Source organism: Sarcophilus harrisii, chromosome 6, assembly GCF_902635505.1.
Source record: "Sarcophilus harrisii chromosome 6, mSarHar1.11, whole genome shotgun sequence".
Lineage (NCBI taxonomy): Eukaryota > Metazoa > Chordata > Mammalia > Dasyuromorphia > Dasyuridae > Sarcophilus > Sarcophilus harrisii.
In genome coordinates, this window is record NC_045431.1 from 118,195,353 (window position 1) to 118,218,185 (window position 22,833).

Consider the following 22,833-nt stretch of genomic DNA (forward strand, 5'->3'; position numbering starts at 1 on the left):
AATGTTGTTTTTGTATAAATTGTTCTCCTGGATCTGTTTACTTCACTCTTCATCAATTCACATGCTCAGGACATATGGATATATTCATAGAAGTCAAACTTCTGAGGATGATTCTAACTTTAGCTGGACTAAAGTTTAAACTAGTTTTCTACATTTATTATTTCTACAATCTTTGCCAGATTGTTTTTCAGGAAGCAGTCAGAGTGCACCCCATTATAGGTTCTACATTTGAAGCCTTTCCAGTTTGGTGGGACCTACCAAAATGTGTACTCTTCAGTCTTAACTTTTAGTAGGTTTTATTCATGTCACATCTACCAACTGCAGGTGTCCACTAAGGCTCTGACCTGGATCTTCTCCTTTCTTTCAACATTGTTTCATTTGGTGATTTCATTACTCTTAAAGATTCAATTGTCATCTCTACGCAGATAGATGCCAGATTTATCCTGTTCTCATCTCTCTCCTGAGCTCTAGTCATACAACAATAATTTCTTATTGGGATTTTCAATGGGTTTTCCTTTTTTTAAAAAAAGTTGTTTTTCAGTTATTCTGACTCATGACCCCATTTGGGATTTTCTTGGCAAAGGTACTAGGTGTTTAGCCATTTCCTTCTCCAACTCATATAGGTGTGGAAACTGAAGAAAACAGGGCTAAATGATTTGCTTGGGGTCATACAGCTAGTAATGTCAGAAGTCAGATTTAAATTCAGGTCTTCCTGACTCCAAGTCCAGCATCTACTGTGTCATCTAGCTATCTCTGGATACCCCATACATATCTTAAACTCAGAATACTCAAAATGGAACTCATTCATTCACCCCCTCCCAAACCTTCTCACTATCATCCTTTCAGGGACAGAGTCACAACTTTGGTGGTGGAGGTCACAACTCTGGGACTCCTTATTTGCACTCACTTCTCATATCCAGTTAGTTGCCAAATCTCTCAGATATGTTCCTTCTCTCCACTCTATACCTTCGACCCTTCTAAGCTCTTACATCGATTGTTGCATCAGCTTTTCAACTAGTCTCCTTGCCTCAAATTTCTTCCTCCTCAAATCTATCTTTTACACAGTGGCTTGAGTGATTTTCTTAAAGTGAATGTCTAATCATATCACCTTTTTACCCCTATTACCTCAAGGATGCAAATTCTATAATTTCAGATTCTTACAATCTGTGCCATTCCTATCTTTCCGGTCTTTTTACACATCATTTCTTCTTGTACTCTATGGCCCTGCAATACTAACCGATTTGCTATTCTTGATAACCGCCTCCATTCCTTTGAATTGGCTGTCTCCCATTCTTGGAATAATTTCCTTCTTATATCCTCTTATAATTCTAGCCTTCCATTAAGATTTCGTGCAAATGCTATCCAGGGGTCCTCAAACTACAGCCCACAGGCCATATGTGGCAGCTGAGGACATTTATCCCCCTCACCCAGGGTTATAAAGTTTCTTTATTTAAAGGCCCACAAAACAAAGTTTTTGTTTTTACTATAGTCCGGCCTTCCAACAGTCTGAGGGATAGTGAACTCAGACTGTTGGAGGGCCGGACTATAGTCCATCTTTAAAACGTTTGAGGACCCCTGCATCCTACAGGGGAAAGGGGCTTTTCCTGTTTCCTGTTTCTCAATATTTGTATCTTCCCCAGTAAAGCTAATCTCTACCTTTTCTGTATGAATTTTTAATGTATGAATTTATTTATATGTTGTCGGCCCTATTAGCATGTAAACTCCATGAATTCAGAGCCTTTTTTTTTTTTTTGATTTTTCTTTGTCTCCCCTTCATTTAACCTAATGCCTGGCACATAATAAGTGCTAACTTGTAAGTGCTTATTGATTAATTGATAAAGAATCCAGCATGATTTCAGAAAAGCCTAGAGAGATTTATATGAACTGATGCTAAGTGAAGTGAGTAGAACCAAGAGAACATTGTACTCAGCAAGAACAAGCTTATGTGATGATTCAGGTCATTCCAATAGACTTGTGATAGAGAAAGCTATCTGCATCTAGAGAGGAATTTCAAGGTTGAATCAGCTTCACAACATAGTATTTTCATCTCTTGTTTTTTGTTGTTGTTGTTTGCTTGCTTGTTTTTTTCTTTCTCATTTTTTTCCTTTTGATCTGATTTTTCTTGTGCAGCATGATACATTTGGCAATATGTTTAAAAGAATTGTACATGTTTAACCTATATTGGATTGCTCACTGTCTAGGGAGGAGGAAGGAGGGAGGGAGAAAAATTTGAAACACACGAGGATATAAGAAGGGTTTTGCAAGGGTGAATGTTCAAAATTATCTTTGCAAGTATTTGGAAAAATAAAAGGCTATTATAATAATAAAAAAAGAATCCAGCATAACCTGCATATTACTACATAGCACCTTACTGGAACAATGACTAATCATTCAAGTGAATTGATGTTTCTTTTCATCTGCAGCACCTCAGTAGTTTTTCTTGTTCTTATATATAGGCAGAATTTCACATAATATTTTTCAGTGTCACTAAGGCTAGTAAAGGAAGCCAGAAATCATTACTTGTTACATTTGTAAACAGAAGCTGACCCTCTGGTGATTTAGTATATACTAAGAAAATTGACATAAGATCATGCCATATTATTCCTTAAATAGAAAAGAAGATAGTTACTAGTTGGAAAAGAAGAGTATGAAATGCTTTCATTTCTTGCCTTGAATAATATTATTGAATAGACATGGTTAGTTTTGAAAAAGTGAGAAGGAAAGTGGGCCCAAATTGATTTGTTCAAGATTTGCTCAGGTAAGTGAAGTCATTTCCAAGAAGTCATTTAAGTTAGTTTTATAGGCTGATAGAAAATATCCCTTGGGATGACTGTTACATACCTCTCTACTGAACTCTAACCAAGGACTGTACAAGTCCCCCAGGAGATCTACTTAGAATCATGGAATTGTAGAGCTGAAAAGGGCTTCTGAGACAATCTAGTCTATCCCATGTTTTTTATAGGTAAGATCATTGAGGCTGAGAAAGGAGAGTTAGCTATCTGGTATGACAACTAGCTGCCTCTAAAGGATGATTTAATACATTGGGGAAACATCCCCTGTTATAAAGAAATGTTCTCCAAGGTATGTTTAACTCCAGAGTAACAAGCTTTCTATCTTGTGGGAGGAATGAAGGAGACATTTTGGGATCGGATAAAGACATCTAAATAGTCAAGATAGTCTGGATCTGAATAAACAAGATTTGTACTATTGCTGACTATGTGCTTGTATTCGAATAGAGGACAAAAAAGTCCATTCATCACAATTACTCCTCTGTTTTTCTTCTTCTCCAATAGAGTTCAGCTAAACTCCTCAAACACTCATAAAAAATATGGCAACTTGAGGTGTACTTGAAAGAAAGAAAGGGGTAGCCAGAAAAAATGAGGGATGACATATTCTTTTTCTTCTCTATTGGATTTAAAGTTCTTTTCACTGATTTACCATGCAACATATTTTATCACTAACACCTGCAGACTAGGAGGGGGAGTGCCAGCAATTTAAAAAATTTTACATAATTCTACTATAACAAAACATGTGGATGGCCTGTGAAATTCATTAAAAAGAATTTTTCATATAGTATCTTATTTTTCTCCAATTATTCAAAATTATTTTAAAATAAATATAAAATCTATTTTTGACATTCATTTAAAAATAATTTTGAGTTCCAAATTTTCTTCTTTCCTTCCTCCCCTCTCCCTAAGAGACTAAACAATTTGATACAGGTTATTTTAAGCAATCATGTAACACGTCTCTATTTTAATCATATTGTAAAAGTAAAAACAGACCAAAGGGGCAAAAACATCCAAAAAAAGTGAAAATAGTATGTTTCTATCTTAATTCAGATTCTTTCTCTGCATGGGAATAATATTTTCTTTAATGAGTCCTGTGAAATTGTCTTAGATCATTGAATTATTGAGAAGAGCAAAGTTGTTGATCTTCATACAAAATTGCTATTACTGTTTTTTTAGTTTTGCTCACTTTTCTTTGTATCAGCTCATATAAGTCCAGGTTTTTGCTCATCATTTCTTATAGCATAATGGCATTTTATTACCTTCATTTATTATAGCTTGTTCAGCCATTCCCCCAATGACGTTTATTTCCCCCCCCCATTTTGAATCTCTTTCTCTCTCCCTCTCCCTCCTTCCCTCCCTCTCTCTCTCTCTCTCTCTCTCTCTCTCTCTCTCCCCTCTTCATCCCCATATCTCTTTGAAATATAGACCTAATAATGGCATAATAATAATGACCTAGATCAAAGAATTTGGTTGCCCTTTGGGCATAGTTCCAAATTGCTCTCCAAAATGGTTGGATCAGTTCACAAATCCACCAACAATGCATTGAAGTTTTCCCATATTACTCCAAAAAAAATATTGTTTTCCTTTTTTTGTCACATTAGTCAATCTGACTGGCATGAGATGATACCTCGGAGTTGTTTTATTTTTTCATTTTTCTAATCAATACTGATCTGGAACATTTTTCATGACTATAGATACTTTTAATTTCTTCATTTGAAAACCTCCTGTTAATATTATTGTTCTGTAAAAAAAAGACCAGCGGGATGATTTCAGAGAGGCTTGGGGAGACCCACATGAACTGATGTTAAATGAAATGAGCAGAACCAGGAAATCATTATACAGACAACAACAAGACTATACGTCAATTAATTCTGATGGATGTAGCTCTCTTCAACAATGAGAGGATTCAAACTAGTTCCACTTATTCAGGGATGAAGAGAGCCATTTACACCCAGAGAGAGAACCATGGGAACATAACATAACATTCTCACTCTCTCTGTTATTATTTACTTGCATTTTGTTTTCTTTCTCAGTTTTTCTTTTTTTCCTTCTTGATATGACTTTTCTTATGCAGCAAAATAACTATATACATATGTATACGTATAATTGAATTTAATATGTATTTTAACATATTTAACATGTATTGGACTACCTGCCAGATAGGGGAGGAGGTGGGGGAAGAAGAGGAAAATTTAGAACAAAAGGTTTTGCAAGGGTCAATGTTGAAAAAAATTACCCATGCATATGTTTTGTAAATAAAAAGTTTTAATAAAAAAAATCGAACAACAATAAAATTGGAATCAGAGACCCTTCATTCAAAAAAAAAAAAAAAGTAAAAAAAAAGAAAACTTCCTGTTCATATCCTTTGGCCATTTATCAATTGGGGAATGACTTGCATTTTTATAAATTTGACTCAGTTCCCTATACAATTGAAAAATTGGACCTTTAACAGAGACACTTTCTATAAAAATCATTTCCTAGCTTAATGCTTTTTTTCTTATCTTGGTTGCAATGATTTTATTTGTATAAAACTTAAACTTAATACAATTAAAATTATCCTTTCTCCATCTTATAACACTTTCTATCTCTTTTTTGGTTATGAATTCTTCCCTTTTTTGTGATAAAATTTGGCATATAAAATTTCACTGATTGTCTAGCTACTCATGTGCATTTGTGCTAAATTATTTGAAGCATAACAATATCCTTTGGTAGCCTCATTTGGTTATGGAAATAGGAGTGTGTCTAGATTCCCTACCTGCTTATAATCAACCACAAATGCTAGCTAGATTGAACACTTTGGAGATGATATATCTTCCTGGCTGTGCTTTAGGAGTCCCTAGTAACTTACTGAAATTTTTTTAAAAGATTATCAAATGATAAGATCAGTTCTTATCTCACTAACCAGTCAATAAGCATTTATTAAGCATCTACTATGTGCCAGGCAATATGCTAAACACTGAAAGTAGAAAAAGAAGAAAAAGAAATAGTCTTCCCTCACATCTACAGCACAGAGCTGAGATGAAATATAAAATATTGATTCAGCAGTCCTGAAAAATTCTTGATCTTGATGATTTCAGCAATCTAATAAAACTAGCCTTGTTGTTCCTCATTCATAACCTTCTATCTCCAGAAGTGTGTTCAGTCAATTTTTTTCCATCATATCCAACTCTTTGTGATCTCACTTGTGGTTTTCTTGGTAAAGATGCTAGAATGATTTGCCATTTCCTTCTCCACATAACTTCCCAGATAAGGAAACTGTGGCAAACAGGATGAAGTGACTTGCCCAGGGTTACACAGCTAGTGCCTAAGGCCAGATTTGAACTCAGAAAAAGGAGTCTTCCTGATTCCAGGTTCTGAACTCTATCCATTAATCCATCTAGCTGCCCTCATCTGTAAAATAGAGGACTAGATCTCTAAAAGCCTTTCTGTCTCTGACATTCTTTGATTCTTGGATATATGTGTCCATGTACAGAGGGAAAAGGAAAGGAAGTGGTAGGACTACCAACACCAGATTTATAATTGTGATGAGAGCAATTTGTGCTCTAAGAGCCTATAGGCAAATTTAGAAGAAATGTATGCCTCATGAGCAACAGACAACACTCCTGGACAACCATGAGTAATTTTATTTACTGACCTCTCTGTTCAGAAAAGCAAAGTACCCAAATTATTTAAGGTCTATCCTGTTCTTTCTGTAGAAGATGTTTTCTATAGATCATGGAGTCATAGATTTAGAATCAAAAGACCCGTGAGTCCAATCTCTCCATTTTACAGATAAGGAAATTGAGGCCTACAAAGGTTAAATGATACAAATAGTAAATGTCAGAGCTGATATTCAAACCTGGATCCTATAATTTAAATCTAACAGTCTTTAAAGAATCATTATAAAGTAGCTTCCCTAGTAAAGCCAAATTGAATTTTACAACTTTAAAGTATCTGCTAAGGAGAATAGAAACTGCAGGTGGTAGATGCAGAAAAATTTTAGGTGTTAAAACAATAGAAAAGAGAGAAGAGTGCTCTCAGGGAGCAAGATGCTTCCAAATTAAAGAAGTCCAACTCCCTTGGAGACCAGAAAGAATTCAAGATATTTGACCCAAAGGCAATGTTCCAAATCATTTTGCAGATTCCTCAAAAAAAAAAAACCCAGTTATTCAGACATGGTAAATACACACACACACACACACACACACACACACACACAAACACACACACCACTTCCAATTTAGGTAAACTTTATAGTATATCTTTATACCCCCAAAAAATTTCAGATGACTACATTTTCTTAAAATAATGGTTTGTACCAAGGAAACACATTAAGAGTAAAGAATTTCTTCTTTTAAAGTTCTCGTATTGAAATTTTGCTAGATTAGGAAACAAGACATTTTTAACTCAAATTATGTTTTACTTCTCTCTATTGCCCTAAATTAATCAAATGGAGACAGATCTTTTATCTTTGTAAACCATATCCCTAAGGTCCTCATCCATCCTTCCTAGACTTCCTACATCAAGAATCCAGAGTTTGAGTAAATGTACATATCCATTCATTAGCTCTGTGTGTGTGTGTGTGTGTGTGTGTGTGTGTGTGTGTGTGTTCCTTCTGTCCAACCTAGTGACATTTGTCTCAGGTTCCCTCAGGTTTTGAGCTCTTAAAGAACATAGGGTTATGTTTAGTGCTTGGGTTCATCAAGAAATGAATTTTCTTAACAGTCACAATGCAAGAGAAGCAAAACTATCATTTAACATCCACCCATTGAGATTTGTTCTTAAGGGCAGATTTCAAAGGCTTTGCCTAGTGTCTTCACCAGACAAATGTCAGAGTCACACAGACAGTTTAGAGACATAAGCATGCCTCACGTTGCCAAAGAAAATAAGAAAAAACTGACAAACTTCAGACTGAGCATTAGACAGACACATAGATAGGATCAATGTGCTTTTTTTTTCTTATGCAAAGGGGAAAAAAATTAGATGCAAACTTTACATTTAAAACTGTATTGTTTCCGTTTAATCTGGCCACCATCCGAGTGGTGATCTGGATGTTAGAGAAGAGATGAATGGGAGACATTGGCAGGGATTGAAGCTTGGGAATGAATGTGGAAATGTAGAATGGGTGTTTCTTTTTTTCTGGCTTTGAGTTGACTGTTGTTTCTGTCTGTTTTTTAGAACTGATCCAAGAGGACAGGGAAGTCAGTGTGGGCGGCTTGAAGGAAGCCTCCTTCTCTACAGCTGCGGCTCAGCGGATTAGGCGCTTCATCCACAAGGCAACATTACACAAGTAGTCTTTGAACAAAAGTCATGGATACTACTAATGATATGGTAATCCTTAATCGAGCTACCTCCCAGTAGTGATTATACTGACATGGGAAGAATATCGAAGTCGTGGAAGCGGCCCACAACAACACTGTGCTATTGTTCATCCCAAGCTTGACCAAGACTAACTTTTACCAGCATCTCTAACGTCACCTTCCTCCACCCCCACCCCACCCCCTGCCTCTGCCCCCCACCCATGAAAAAAAAATGGGAAAGAAAACCCTGATCCTAAATCTTTTTTTTTTTAATTTGTTTTCAGCAAGTTCCCACACACATCTAGTGTCGTCTCAAAATTCATGCTGCCAACTGTCCCTAGGAACCATTTCCATCTGAGACCAAGACCACACAAAGGTTACTTCTGTAGATCTCAGTGAAGATGTTTTAATTGTCTGACAAAAGATGCTGCCATTATTTGACTTGCAAATATCAGTCTCTAGATCTCAGATAGCATAGTCAGAATGAACAACTTTGTCATTAAATTTCCTAACCATGATAACCATGATTCTTGGATACAAGTGGTTCCTCTACTTTGACGGTAACTAAATGATCCAAACAGAACCCAATGATTCACCACACTATAAGGGCTCTCCTAAGGGTCCAATCCCTCAGATTATTTTTTGTCTTTCTAGTAAAAAAGTATCCTTTGTGAAGAATTACATCAACTACTTCTGAAGAATTAGATTTAAGAGAGAAGAGTCATTAAAAAAAAAACCCTACATTATTCTTCATGACCATTTGGACTAATGAAAAATATCAGATTTTCCCACCCCCAGTTATCACTTTCAATGAATAATTCTTTTGATGATAATTACTTTATTTAATAATAATAAATCAGTTGGGTTATCAACATCTTAAAATATATTTCAAGTTGACTCTTCTGTTTGTTTTTGAGAATTGATCTAAGAGGACAGGGAAATCATTGTGGATGTAAAAACAAACAAACAAAAAAATAAATTAAAGATCTCTACAGGATTAATCTGATCTTTAAGGTCTCTTCTACACTGAGGTTGAAATTTTGCCAACTATGTGACCATGGTCATATTACTTAACCTCTCTAAATTTCAGCTTTAAATCTATGATCCAATATTGTGAAGGAAGAGTAAGATCTTGCCTAAGAAAGTATTCTATGGGATAAAAGTGACAATGAGCAAATAACTTCCTTTATGTGTCTCAGTTTCCTTATCTGAAATATGAGGCCATTGGACTTGAAAATCTCTAAAGTTCCCTCTTGCTCTGAATATTCCGATTAATATACAACAGCCAATTAATTCAAATGTTTAGACAGCACCCATCATCCACTATTTTACCCCAACAACATGATATCATTGGTCCATGTCAAAATCAAAAGATCAACTAAGACAAAGAACTGCTGAACTATGGAGTAGAAAGAACTCTATATTTGGAGACAAAAGACCTGAATTCAAATTTCAGCTATATCACTTATTACCATTTACTGGAAGGGTCCCGAAAAGCATGTCATTTCTGCCCTCTGTATTTCAGTTTCACCATCTGGAAAATGAGGGCAGTGGCTTAGATAATCTTGAAAGTCCCCTTGTCCCTTTTATATCTAAAATCTGTAGCTCTTTGATTTTATTTACTGTTTTTGCTTTCTCTGAATTAAAGTGAAAGGAAAAAGAATAAGCATTTATTGAGCACCTATTATGTAGCAGACACAATACTAAATGCTTTATAAATATTATCTCATTTGATCCTTGCAATTCTGGAATTTGTGTTATTATTACGGCCATTTTACAATAGAGAAAACTGAGAAAAATAAGAGATTGTGTCTTGTGGTAGAGAACTCACCTCCAGAAAGTAACCAAAGCTAGATTTGAATTCAGTTCTTTCCAGTACTCTAGTCACTATGACGACATCTAGTTTGAAAATATTCATGATCATCTATGTCACTTTGAATTTATGAATATTCTAAAAATGGCCATATAGCCCATTAAAATTGGATTATGGAGTGGAAGTCCATCATTTGTGGAATGGTCAAAGAAAGTGTGGTATATGATTATGATGGAATACTATAAGAAATGAAGAAGTCCAAGGTGTAGAGAACTCCCAGGAAACTAGAAACTTCGGTAACTAGGTGTTTCCCTCCTTCTAAGATTAATTAAGAGTGTATTTAATCTTCAAATGATGGGAAAATATAAGATCCTGGCACAATTGCTGGAGCATTGTGAACTTTACATAAGATTGAGTCCCTAGCAAAGAGTTAGATCATAGAAAATAGAAACCAGGGTTGGTAACAGAACAATACTTTTCATGATAACATATGCTTTTAAGATATATAAGCAACAAGATTTCTCCCAATAAACAGCTCTGTTGAATTATTAGCAACCCCATCTCCTTATTTTCAACCACCACTAGTCCATTGGTATTGTACTGACCACAACATAAGGGTTCTGAAATTCGCCTCATTTCTAAAATATATAGAGAATTGACTCAAACTTATGAATACAAGCCATTCTCTAGTTGATAAATGGTCAAAAGATATGAATAGACAATTTTCAGATGAATAAATAAAAACCATGACTAAACCATGACATGTGAAAAATGCTCTAAATCACTATTGGCCAGAAAAATACAAATTAAAACAACTCTGAGATACTACAACACACCCCTCAGACTGGCTAAGATGACAGGAAAAGATGATAAATGTTGGTGGGGATGTGTAAAAACTGGTACACTAATATATTGTTAGTGGAGTTATGAACTGATCCAACCATTCTGGAAAGCAATTTGGAACTATGCTCAAAGGGCTTTCAAAAATGTGCATACCCTTTGATCCAGCAGTGTCTCTACTGAGTCTGTATCCCAAAGAGATCTTAAAGGAGAGAAAGAGACCCACATGTGCAAAAATGTTTGTAGCAGCCCTTTTTGTAGTGGCAAGGAACTGGAAACTGAATGGACGCCCATCAATTGGAGAATGGCTGAACAAGTTATAGTATAGGAATGTTATAGAATATTATTGTAAGAAACAATCAGTAGAACGATTTCAAAAAGTTCTGGAAAGACTTTTCAACAGTGAGGTGATTAGGACAATCCAATGGTCTTGTGATGGAGAAGGCCATCTCACTCAGAGAGAGCACTGTGGGGCCTGAGTATGGATCACAACATAGCATTTTCACTTTTTTGGTTGTTGTTTGCTTTTTTCTTTTTTTTTTCTTTTGGATCTGATTTTTCTTGTACAGCATAAGTATAGAAATATAGAAATACATATAGAAGAATTGTATATGTTGGGTTACTTGCCATCTAAGGAGGGATTGGGGGGAAGAGAGGAAGAAAAAATTTGGAACACAAGGTTTCACAAAGGTGAATGCTGAAAACTATCTATGCATAAATTTTGAAAATAAAAAGGTTAAAAAAGATCTGCCAGGCAAGTACAAAAGAAAAAAAATGCTATACATCTCCAGAGAAAGAACTGATGGAGTGTGAATGTAGATTGAAGCATAATCTTTCCACTTCCTTTATTTTTCAGATAACACAATTAATATGGAAATATGTTTTGCATGATTTCTTATATATAATCGATATCATATTTCTTATCTTCACAATGGGTGGGGGAAGATTGGAAGGAGGAACAGAATTTGAAACTCATAATTTTTTAAAATGACTTTTAAAAATAAATATATGATAATTTTTAAAGGCCACAAGAAATCATCAATCAAGCAACAAGCATTTATTAAGCACCTACCACGTGCCAGACACTGTACTATAGAAATGTGAGCTCACATTATGATTTTTCTTTTAGATAAATCAATCCCCAAAGTCCTACTCTACAGCTGGAAAAGTAAGGCTGCCATATCTAGTCCAATATTTTATCAGATCATGTTTCTTCCTTCAGAAAATTCTTCCAGAGAGGAATATCTAAGCACAAAGATAGATCACTTGTCCTGACCCTTCAGTCTGATTCTGAGAATTTATCCTCTCCTAGACCTTCCAGAAGTCAGGATACTCCCCTGCAGATGGATTGGCTAAAAAAATAAGGTGCTTAAAATCTCTAGCATTTTTCCTCATAAATTTGTGCACTCTGTGGGACAAGGTTTAAATAAAAGCTACAATGACGGGAGCATTTATGACTTTTTTTTATAAGTGATCATCTTTCATGAGACTCCTTGTGACAACAGTGAGATCTATAGATAAAGGAAGACCATAGAAATAAAAGCAGAAGAAAAATCTTCCATTTGTTAGGGCAAACAACTTTGCTTAAGTAGTGATTATCTAGTAATTAAGTATAAATTGTCATCGCAATTTTTTGCAAATTTTAAGCATTTACATTGCAACTTTCATTGAATTGAAAGACAGAATGTAATCATAGAAATGAAGAACCAAGTTTGAATTTCATTTCTGCAACCTTGCTATCTATATGACATCAAGTCCCTTCATCTCTCCACGTCTCAATTTCCTCATCTATAAAAAATGAAAGACTAAGTAACTTTTAAAGTCCCTTCCAGCTTGAAATCATTGACCTACTCTATTATGCCTTAATGGGATACTGAGATGGCCCTGTCTGTTCAGAGACTTTGCTGGGTGAACACGATCTCCAACATGCCTGCTTGTTACTCTGGGGAATAAGCATAATACAGAAAGGCTTGGCACCAAAGTCTTGTTCATTGACAGAAGTCTTTTTGTTTTGTTTTAGCTACAGCATGGGCAAGACAAACTTTTATCAGCATCTCTAAAATCCCCTTCCTCCACCATAAACCATTTAATAAAGTATGGTGGGAAGAGCAGGGAGTGTTTGATCGACTTAATGGAAAGGATGCCCAAACTAACAAAATTACTAAGTAAAAAAAAAAATTTAGCTATGCCTAGTTAGCAAATAGAAAAGTGGATCAGTGGGACAGAACAAGTGAGATTTAGAAGCAGGGAACACAAACATTCAATATTCAATTAAATTCAAGAGCACAGACTGCTAGAGCAAAGATTCCTTATTCCTTGTGAGCAAAACTGGAAAGCAGTTTGGCATAAAATTGATGTAGGCCATCATTATGTCATCAATATGATTTTTAAAGCCCAAACGGATGTAAAACCTAAATATAGAAGGTCAGATCAATGTGCTGTCCTTCTTAGCAATTGTAAGATATTTAAATTAAAGAAGATTAGAAAGCAGTACTTTTAACAGCTATTGCTAACGGGAGAATTCTTAACAAAATAAGAGGTAGTTATAAAAAATAAAAATGGACAATTTTAATTTTAGAAAATTAAAAGACAGACAAAATATATCTGAACCAAAAAAACTAAAAATGCTATCAAATAAAGGAAATTTGTTGTTTTCAAATATCTCTGAAAAGTCTGTTAAGAGAGAGAAAAAGAGATAAAACTATAACATGTGATATATAACATATATAAATAATATATAACATATAAAAATCTGTTCTCTATATAAAAATCTGTTCTCCAATATATGTGGTCAAAGGACATAATGAAGGAATGAATGAAGTTTTAAAAATTATTAAGTAATTATTATGGGGATACAAATACAAAACACCATTTGGAGTTTTCTTGGCAAAGATACTGAAGTGGTTTGCCATTTCTTTTTCCAACTCATTTTACAGAAAAGGAATTGAGGCAAACAGGATTAAGTGACTTGTCCCAGGTTATACAACTAATAAGCCTCTGAGGCTAGATTTGAATTCAAGATGTTTTCCTAACTCTAACTGCATTGTACCACCTCGCTGCTGATATGCTGATGGATAAATAGATAGACAGGTAGATGGATATTCATAGATGTGTATATGTATGTACACAGACACAAATATATATATGTATATATGTTCATATATAGAGATATATAGTTTTAACAATATTATAAGTTGATTGGACTGATTGACACTTTCCTAAAGAAATATATAGATAGACATGTGTATTATATATACATACAAATACATCTTCAGCATGTATATATATTTAAAATAGAGAACTTGAATTTGCAGAATTTAAACATCTAATATTTTAATAATTCAGATCAAACTTTTTGATCTATTTTGGGCAACAGTTTGAAGACAGTAGAAACAGTCCTATTTTAAATGTCCAGGACTCTGTGTTCAATATCACTTAATAGTTTGACCTTATAAGTTTAAACCTGTTTTGGAAAACCTGTTAAAAATAACAATTAAATATATCTTTAAAAACTGAACCTTTTGATTCTGGAATAGATCAGCGTGGCACTGGGGACAGATAAGAAAGCATATTTGACTTGGCTAAATCCCAAGCCCTCATTGCTTTGGCAGCTGGACTAATCTTGGCAGGAATTGGGAAAATGCCTATTAGAGTTTGGGAGGAGTGAGGAGAAGATTAAGAGGAAAAGGTAAAAATTCACTGTCTGTATCCATGTAATTCTAACAGCTGGTTTGGGGCACCAACAGTAGAATTCCAACAATGTCCCCATATATACTCATGCTACTCATTATCAGTCTAGTACTCACTCCCACATTTGTGGCGTAGGTATATAATCTTAAAATGTTTGACATTATCATATACCCATATAGAAAAGACCATATGGTTTATTTTTTAAAACTACCCTCTTTATATCAACAACGTTAATACATGGGATAAGGAAAATTTTCCCTAGGGGTGAGGCTTTAAGGAATCCCAATTCTTTGAGGAATGATTTCTGTATTTATACAAAGAAGTAAGTAGACTACGAAGAAATACTCAAAAGTGAAGGAATCGAACATGGCCATGAATTGGGGCTATTTGACATTTCCATCTTCATCAAGGGGGATTCTGTCAAGTAGCAACTCCAACCCTCCACCCATAATCTCCATGCCAAACCCGAAACAAACAGCAGTGAGCATCAGCTACCCCCTCAAGTTCACATTTGGGTCACCGGTACCCACAATGCCTGAAGCATATGGCTGCCATTAACTCTTTGTTACTGTGGGCAGTCCTCAAGATCAAGCGCACCCCGTGAATATCAAGAGGTTAATCAGGGTTTTGAGAGCTTCAGTTTTCTCAAAGAAAGAAATTCTCCCCCAGAATCCCGGCACTCGGGGCGCACAGAAATAGAAATACTAGCATATTGAACTGTGCGTGATTGTCCTCTATAAAAAGTTATTCATTACGCTTAAACACTGCTATCACTTAAACAAGTTAACTCTGAAAAGCCTTTCAATTGGACTGTTTAGCATGAAAGAAAATGTCCAGAAAAAAAAAAAAAAAGTGGCTTTCTCAAAACAGCCTCTTAATGCTCTTGCAAAGCATTTCATGATGGATTTAAAGACATTTTGCATACCCATATTTAGAAAGTGGCAGTGTTTATTCATCAGTAAGAAAGTGTTTTAAGCCCTCTAGAACAATGTAAACATAATCCTTGAAATACTGGCATAAGTAAGAATGACTTAAGCAGTAATAATGAACAAGGCATTCATTCATTCATCATTTTGCAAAGCTGATAAGACACAGCTGACTTTTGGAAGAGAAGGGAATGGGTTTTCTTTTGGTAATGCAATGAAAGAGGGCACTAGACTGTATGTATTTATTTAGTCTTGGCTTGCCATCACCTTTCTGAGATTTTTGAAACAAAAATAAATCTCATAAGTGGCAGAGAAACAGGTAGACTCAGTCATTACTGGTGGAATTGAGAATTGTCAGAATCTGAAGTTAGAGATATCTTTTGCCCCAGGAATTCCATTGTTGATAGTGTACTCTATTATTTTTTAAATAAAAAGTGTATTCTATTATTTTTAAAATAAAATGAAAAGATTTCCATGACATTTAATTTCAACTTCACCTTTCCCCCTTCCCCTCTTGCCAAAAAAAAACACAAGCCAGTGAAAACAACCTAAATATCTGTCAACAAGGAAACTGTTTAAATAAATTGTGATGATTTAATATAATGTCACACTACGGTGCTTCAGCTGAGACCAACAAGTATAAGGGTAACAGAGACATCTGTACGATCTTTATAAAATAATGCCAAGCCAAAAAGTAAAATAAGATAGCATACAAACAGGCCCAGAAGAATACACACCATTAGACCTATGGAAGAAGAAAAATGAAGGAAAATGAATAGAAAAGGATTTCTAATAGGAATTTTTTTTAAATGACCAAAAAATGATGATAATTTATATGTTGAAGTTAATCTGTAAATATTTGCTAAGCAAGCTTAGCTGGTTTGTGAATATTCAATGCTAAATTTTCAAATAAAATAATTAATTGAACAAATAAATTAAAACTTTGTTATTATTTCATAGGATGCAGAGAAATACTTAAGATTTTTCTTTAAACATTTGAATATGAAAGTACCAAGAACTTTACAATTAGAGAGCTTTCCCAAAATACAAAGTGAAGGGTAGAGATGTTTGAAGTTGCTGTAATTTTGGTCTCTGCCTCAGTTTTCTTATGTGTTAAGTGGGAATACTTCCTAAAACATGACAAAATTGCTATTGAGTTTAAATGAGACATAAAAGTATTTTGAAGAGTAAAGCACTAAATTTCCACTTAGGAAGACCTAACTTTAAATCTTCCCTTACTTTTGCCTGACTCTGAAAAAGTCACTTAAAGTTTTTCTGCTTCAATTTCTTCAATTGTAAAATCAAGGACAATAATAGCACTTACTTCCTAAGGGCTATTATGAAGACAAAGTGATATATTTGTCTTTGCAAATCTTAGCATGCCATATAAATTCTAGTTATTATTATTTATTACCATTATTATCATTATAAGAATAAGAAGGATCAGGGAATAGATGCATCCTCACCCAAGAGGTAAAAGATATTCAAGGCTTCTTAATAAAAGCCTCCTGGAGCCTCGTGTTAGATAATCCAGTGAAGAGTATGGAACCCCTCCTTTTCAGAATAATGGTTTTAAGTGTAAAATAAAATGTACAAAATCACCAAGGAAACAAATTACATAAAAATACATAAATTGAATTGCATTTAGAATTTTCTGGAAGTGCTCATTATAGAAAGGAATCTTTCAGGGTATATACCTTCATTCTTTTAAAACTAAGCTCAAATGCCCACCTCTTCCTCAGATATTATTAGTGCTTCAACATCACTTCAAAATTATCATGTATGGATGTAGAGATGTATTTATAAATTGTAGTATCCTATTATTGCCTTTTTACATATGTTATATTGCCAAATATTTGTATATGTTGTTTTTCTCTAATAGAATGTAGGCCCTTGAGAGCAGATTGTTTTGGTTTTGTCTTTGTAACCCGAAATAATTAATCAACTGATGTCCAAATGCCTATTATTAAGATTTGTGCCTGTCACATAGGATGTGCTTGTTGATATATTATTAATTCATAAAAGATCTACAATAATCACAACTTTTTTTCTTGATAAGTTTCTTTTAAAACTTCAAAAAAGGAGTTGAGTAGAATCACCATTTTAGAGAACACGTTTTACTTTTGTGTTTGATTTTCTCAAGGCTTATTAGATTAAAGTTGTATAAAAATTATGGTACAATCGAATTCATTGTTTTTGTATTGTTCATTTTGTATTGCTCAGTCATATCTGACTCTTTGTGACTCCATATGGATTTTCTTGGTGAAAATAGTGGAGTGATTTACCATTTTCTTCTCCAGTTCATTTTACAGATGAGAAACTGAGGCAAACAGGGTTAAGTGACTTGTTCAGCTAGTAGTGTCTGAAGTTGGATTTAAATTCAGGAAGAGGAGTCTTTCTGATTCCAAGATCAGTGCTTTATTCAATGTGTCTAGCTTCATTTAAATATAGTATAAGAGTGAGGGCAATGAGGCACAACAGAGATCAAATCAGATAAATTGGATTCTATTTTATCTTAATTCTCATCTCCAAAAGAGAATACCCAGGTGGGGATACTACCAAATAATAGAACATAGACCATTTGAGCTGGAAGGGAACTTAGCCATCATCTTGTTTGACTCCTTTGGTGTTGCAGATGGGAAAACTGGAGCATAGAAATGAAGAGATTTAGCCCTGCTCAGCTAATAGCAGAAACAAGGTCATCATGTTCTTGATAGTCCCTACCATTTGAAATATTCCTCAAAAGCAAAAACAAATTATAAATAAAAAATAAATTCTACTATAGAAACATCAATATAAGGGAATCAAACTATGGTAAACAATAGCACCAGGAATAGGAGGATTACTAGGGAAGTGATCATGACTTTACGTTAATTAATCAGATTAGTTTCTGTGCCATTTTAGCACTCATTGCTAAACCAGATTCCTAGAGGTTTTTCTGAACAACAAAAGTGGTTCTCTGAGCAAGGAATATTTAAAATCTCCTATGATTTTGAGTAAGCAGTATGTTAATTTTTCCAGGCATTCCAGGCATTACTCTGCATTCTACTTCTCCATTTTTGTCTCTCTCTAGAGAAGTGTTTGTGAGTAATTGTTGTACTTTTCATCTTTTTTCAGGTTCTCTTTTTGCTTCCTTCCAATCCTTTGTTTACTACAACTCTTTATCTTCAAAATACAGAGAATGATATATGGCATAGGACTAAGAGAATTCTTTATCACCTCTGCTCCCTTTAGTATTGAAGACAATTTAAAATCTGCTAATACCAATTAATTGCCAATAAATCATCTTGTTCTCCTCAGAAACATCTGTGTAGTGCTACAAAGTCAAATTCTCCCTCAAGTCAGGTTCTGGTAAAAGCCTCTTCAACATATATTTCAAAATGGAAAAAAAATCCAGTTTTTTGATTATGATCCAAGAGCAAATATTACTAACAGGTGAGAGATTTTGAAAGCACTCAGCCCAGATGACCCTTGTTTCCAAAAGAATAGAAGAAAGGATCTCTTGACATTCCTGAATAATATACCCTACAACTGAGACTGTGGATGAGAAATATTATAGAAAAGAGACCTGAATTTCAGGCTCAGTTCTGTCATTCATCAGCTAGCTAAACAAGCTATCAACTGAGTCTAAGATTGTAGGATAAAAATAACTAGCCTTTATATAGTCTGCAAAGGACTTTACATATATGGTCTCATTTGATTCTCATAGCTCTGTGAGGTGGGAACTATTATTAGCTCCATGGTACAGATGAGTTAGTCACAAATTTTATTAAGTGCCTACTCTGTGCAAGGGATTGTGTTAAACAATAGGGAAATTGAGACTGAAAGGTAAAATAACTTGTTCAGTGTCAGCTGGTAAGTAAGTGGCCAAGGTAGGATTTGAACTCAGGTCTTCTGGACCCCATGTCCATAGTTCTATCTACTACCCAGCAAACAGGTAATGTTCTGGAGCCATAGTCTCCTCATCTTTAGCAAGAATGGAGGGAGGTACATTTTTCTCTTCCTCAGAATTAGTTTTTATCATCATAATTACACAGCATTCCTCTTCATTAAACATCTATTAAATAATGGATGCAGAGTTGAGTTTAAATGTGATACCTATTGTCTAGGTGAAAGTTAACAGTTAGTAACAGTTAGTGCATGAGAAAGCAATTTGAAAATACATAATAGGGTAAAACTGAGAATTTTTGTCAAAGACCAGTAAATGAAATGTTTTGATGAGGAACAGGTGTTTTCCCTAGGCTTTCTATCTTGGCCAGACAGTCTTCTTAGGAAATATAGTTTATTCCCAGATGGCCCATGCTTAGGATGACTATCTCTCTTGGATGCTTAAAAAGGGCCTGGATGGAATTTTCACCTTGAATAAACCCCATCCTGAACTTTGGTTTCTGAAAGCCCTTCATAATCCTCAATCTGAAATCCCCTTCCTGGCCCATTTTCTTACAGCAGAGGGACTATAGATTGTAGAGGAAGGTACAGCTGTGAGCCTCTGGGAGTGAGAAGGCCAAAGTCTAGGGGAGCAACAAGCTGGGAGGGAAAGGGACAGAGTTAGACCTGTGGGAGGTCCTGACAGAATTTTATAGGGGATGAAAGAAAGTCTGGAAACTATCAGGAAGAAGATAGATGACTGACAAATAGAAACCAAGTTGGCTGATTTCAGGAGAAAATTTATCCTTTGAGGTGTGAAGGCTAATAGTTTTATGGCTCTTCTTACAGGAAAAAAATCAAGATGTTTATTGCTTGGGCCTTCTGCTCCAATCAAACTAGTGAATCTCCCACATTCACTCTTCCCCAGATTTTTCAACTCTATACACATGCATCCAAGAGCTGACTAAAGGGAGACTCTCAGTTTCCTGTGATCTCTTCATACTGTTAACTATCCCCATCTGCAGTGACTATCTCACACACAACCATTCCCCTCTGCCTGGGGTCCAATCTCTGCCTTGCTTATTTTTTACTATTTCCCTTTTTACCCCCTAAATTCCAGCCAAACTGAGCTTCTAATTTTTCTTGGAAATAGACAGATCACGGGGCCTAAATTCAGGAAAACCTGAGTTTAAATCCAGCCTCAGAAAATTACTAGCTCTGAAACTCTGGGCAAGTCTTTAACCCCTGTTTGCATTCATTTCCTGATCTGTAAAATGGGAATAATAAAAGCATCTATCTCCCATGGTTGTTGTAAGGATCAGATGAGATAATTATAAAATGCGTAGTATGATGTCTGGCTCATAACAAGTCCTGTTATTATTATTATCATCATACCTTAAATTGATTTTTTTTCTCTTAATGCTCAAGCTAGTTTGGGGGCAGACACCTATTTCAATTCATCAAATATTTAGTCCATGCTTATATCCCCAAGATAGGAACCAACAGATACAAAGGTCAATTTAGATATAGTTCCTGCCCTAATAGTATTAAAAATCTTACATTATATACATACAAATAATGACAATAAAAGAAGATTGTAATAAGAACCACAAATAAAACATAATTCCCTTTTTCCATCTCCCACAACCCACAAGCTGTGGTATATGAATATAATTGAATACTGTTGTACAATAAAAATCAATGAGCAGGCAGATTTAGAAAAACCCAGAATTTTATGAACTGATGAAAAAATCAGATGAACAGAACCCAGAAAACATTGTACCCATTGTCAGCAACATTGTATGATGATCAACTATGAATAACTTAGCTCTTCTCAGCAATCTAATAACCCAAGACAAAGAACTCATGATGGAAAAAGCCATCCACATCCAAAGAATAGTTTGTCGAAGCATACTATTTTTACTTGCTTTATTTGTACATGTATGTGTTTTTTCCCTTTTCACAACATGACAAATATGAAACTATGTTTTACATGATTACATACACACATACACATATATAGATATAGATATAGATATGAAAACCTGCATCAAATTGCTTACAGGAGAAAGGGAAGGAGAAAAAAATTGGAACTCAAATTTTTAAAAAATGAATGTTAAAATTTGTCTTTATATATAATTGGAAAAAGCAAAATACTATTAAAATAAAAATTATGTTACATAATATAACATTTTAGTAAAGAATATTTTAAATGAATGGACACCATTCCTTCACTAAAATCCTATTCCACAAATGTTTTATGGTGTGAAGATGATAGGGGTATTGAGAGGAAATATTCATTAAAGACAAGCTCTGGAAGTCAGTCAGTTATTCAGCTGGTCAGGAAATCTTTATTAAGCATCCATAATGTGTTAGGCACTGTTCCAAGCACTGAGATATAAAGAAAGGCAAAAATCAGCCCCTGATTTCAAAGAGATCCCAGTTTTTGAGGGAGACAACAGGCAAACAACTATTCACATTCAAGCTAGATATAGGGTAAATTGGAGATGATCAATAGGGGAAAGGCTATTAAAGGCATTAAGTGGGGATCAGGAAAGGATGCCTTTCCTTTTTTAGGTGAGATTTTAACTAAGACTTCAACTAAGTTAACTAGAGATGAAAAGGGAAAGTATTCCAGACATGGAGAAAGTCATACCAGGCTGGAATGGAATGTTAATGAACTGTGGCTGTGACAAAAGGTCTGACATGCCTAATCCAGGGAGGTTCATCAGAACACTGGCTACAGCAAAGCTTCTCAAACTGTGGGTCATAATCATAGTGGTTCACATAACTGAATGTGGGGGTCATAAAATTATGATTTATTATCAGTAAATATTTGATTTGAATACCTATTAAATATATATATATGTATATATGTATGTATGTCACCCAGGATCACATAAAAATTTCTCAGACAAAAAGGGGCCATGAGCATGGGCTATATAGCAACTTTATTAAAGCAGGGAGAGGTTGCAGTCACCTTCAGGGGGATAGAGTGCCTTTATTAGTGAAATCATAGCTCTTGGAAAATAAGAGAGAACTTTCCTTTTCTGTCTAAACTCTTACAGCCCAGTCACATGCCCTTAAAGGGAAAAAGTCTGTCTAGAAGTGACAGCAATTAAGATGTCTGATTTTTTGAGATGTACAGAACTGAAGTGATCAGTCCAAGTGGCCAAAAGTGATTTTTAAAAGTATCTATGACCTACACATATATAACCTATATCAAATTTCTCAGTGAGGAATGAAGAGAGAGAAGAGGAATGAGAATTTGTTATTCAAAATTTTTTAAATTGAAAATTTAAAAGTGTTTTTTTGGGGGAAAGAGAATATTAAATTTTAAAAAGAAAAAAAAAACCTTATTTTTATGCGTATGATTTAGCTGGATTAGGAGAGGCTGCATAGGTTAGTGAATAGACAATTGGCCTAAAGGTTAGGATGACCTGGGTGTAAATTGTACTTCCTCTGGCATGTGTATAAGCTTGGCAGAATACCTAGAATATAGGAGGTGCTTATGTTTATTAGTTGATTATGTTATCTTAGACAAGTCACTTTACCTCAGAGTAGCTCTAGGTTCTAAGATTATAAATAATTTAACTTTATAAATTATAGAAGAGATGCTTTGGTGGGAG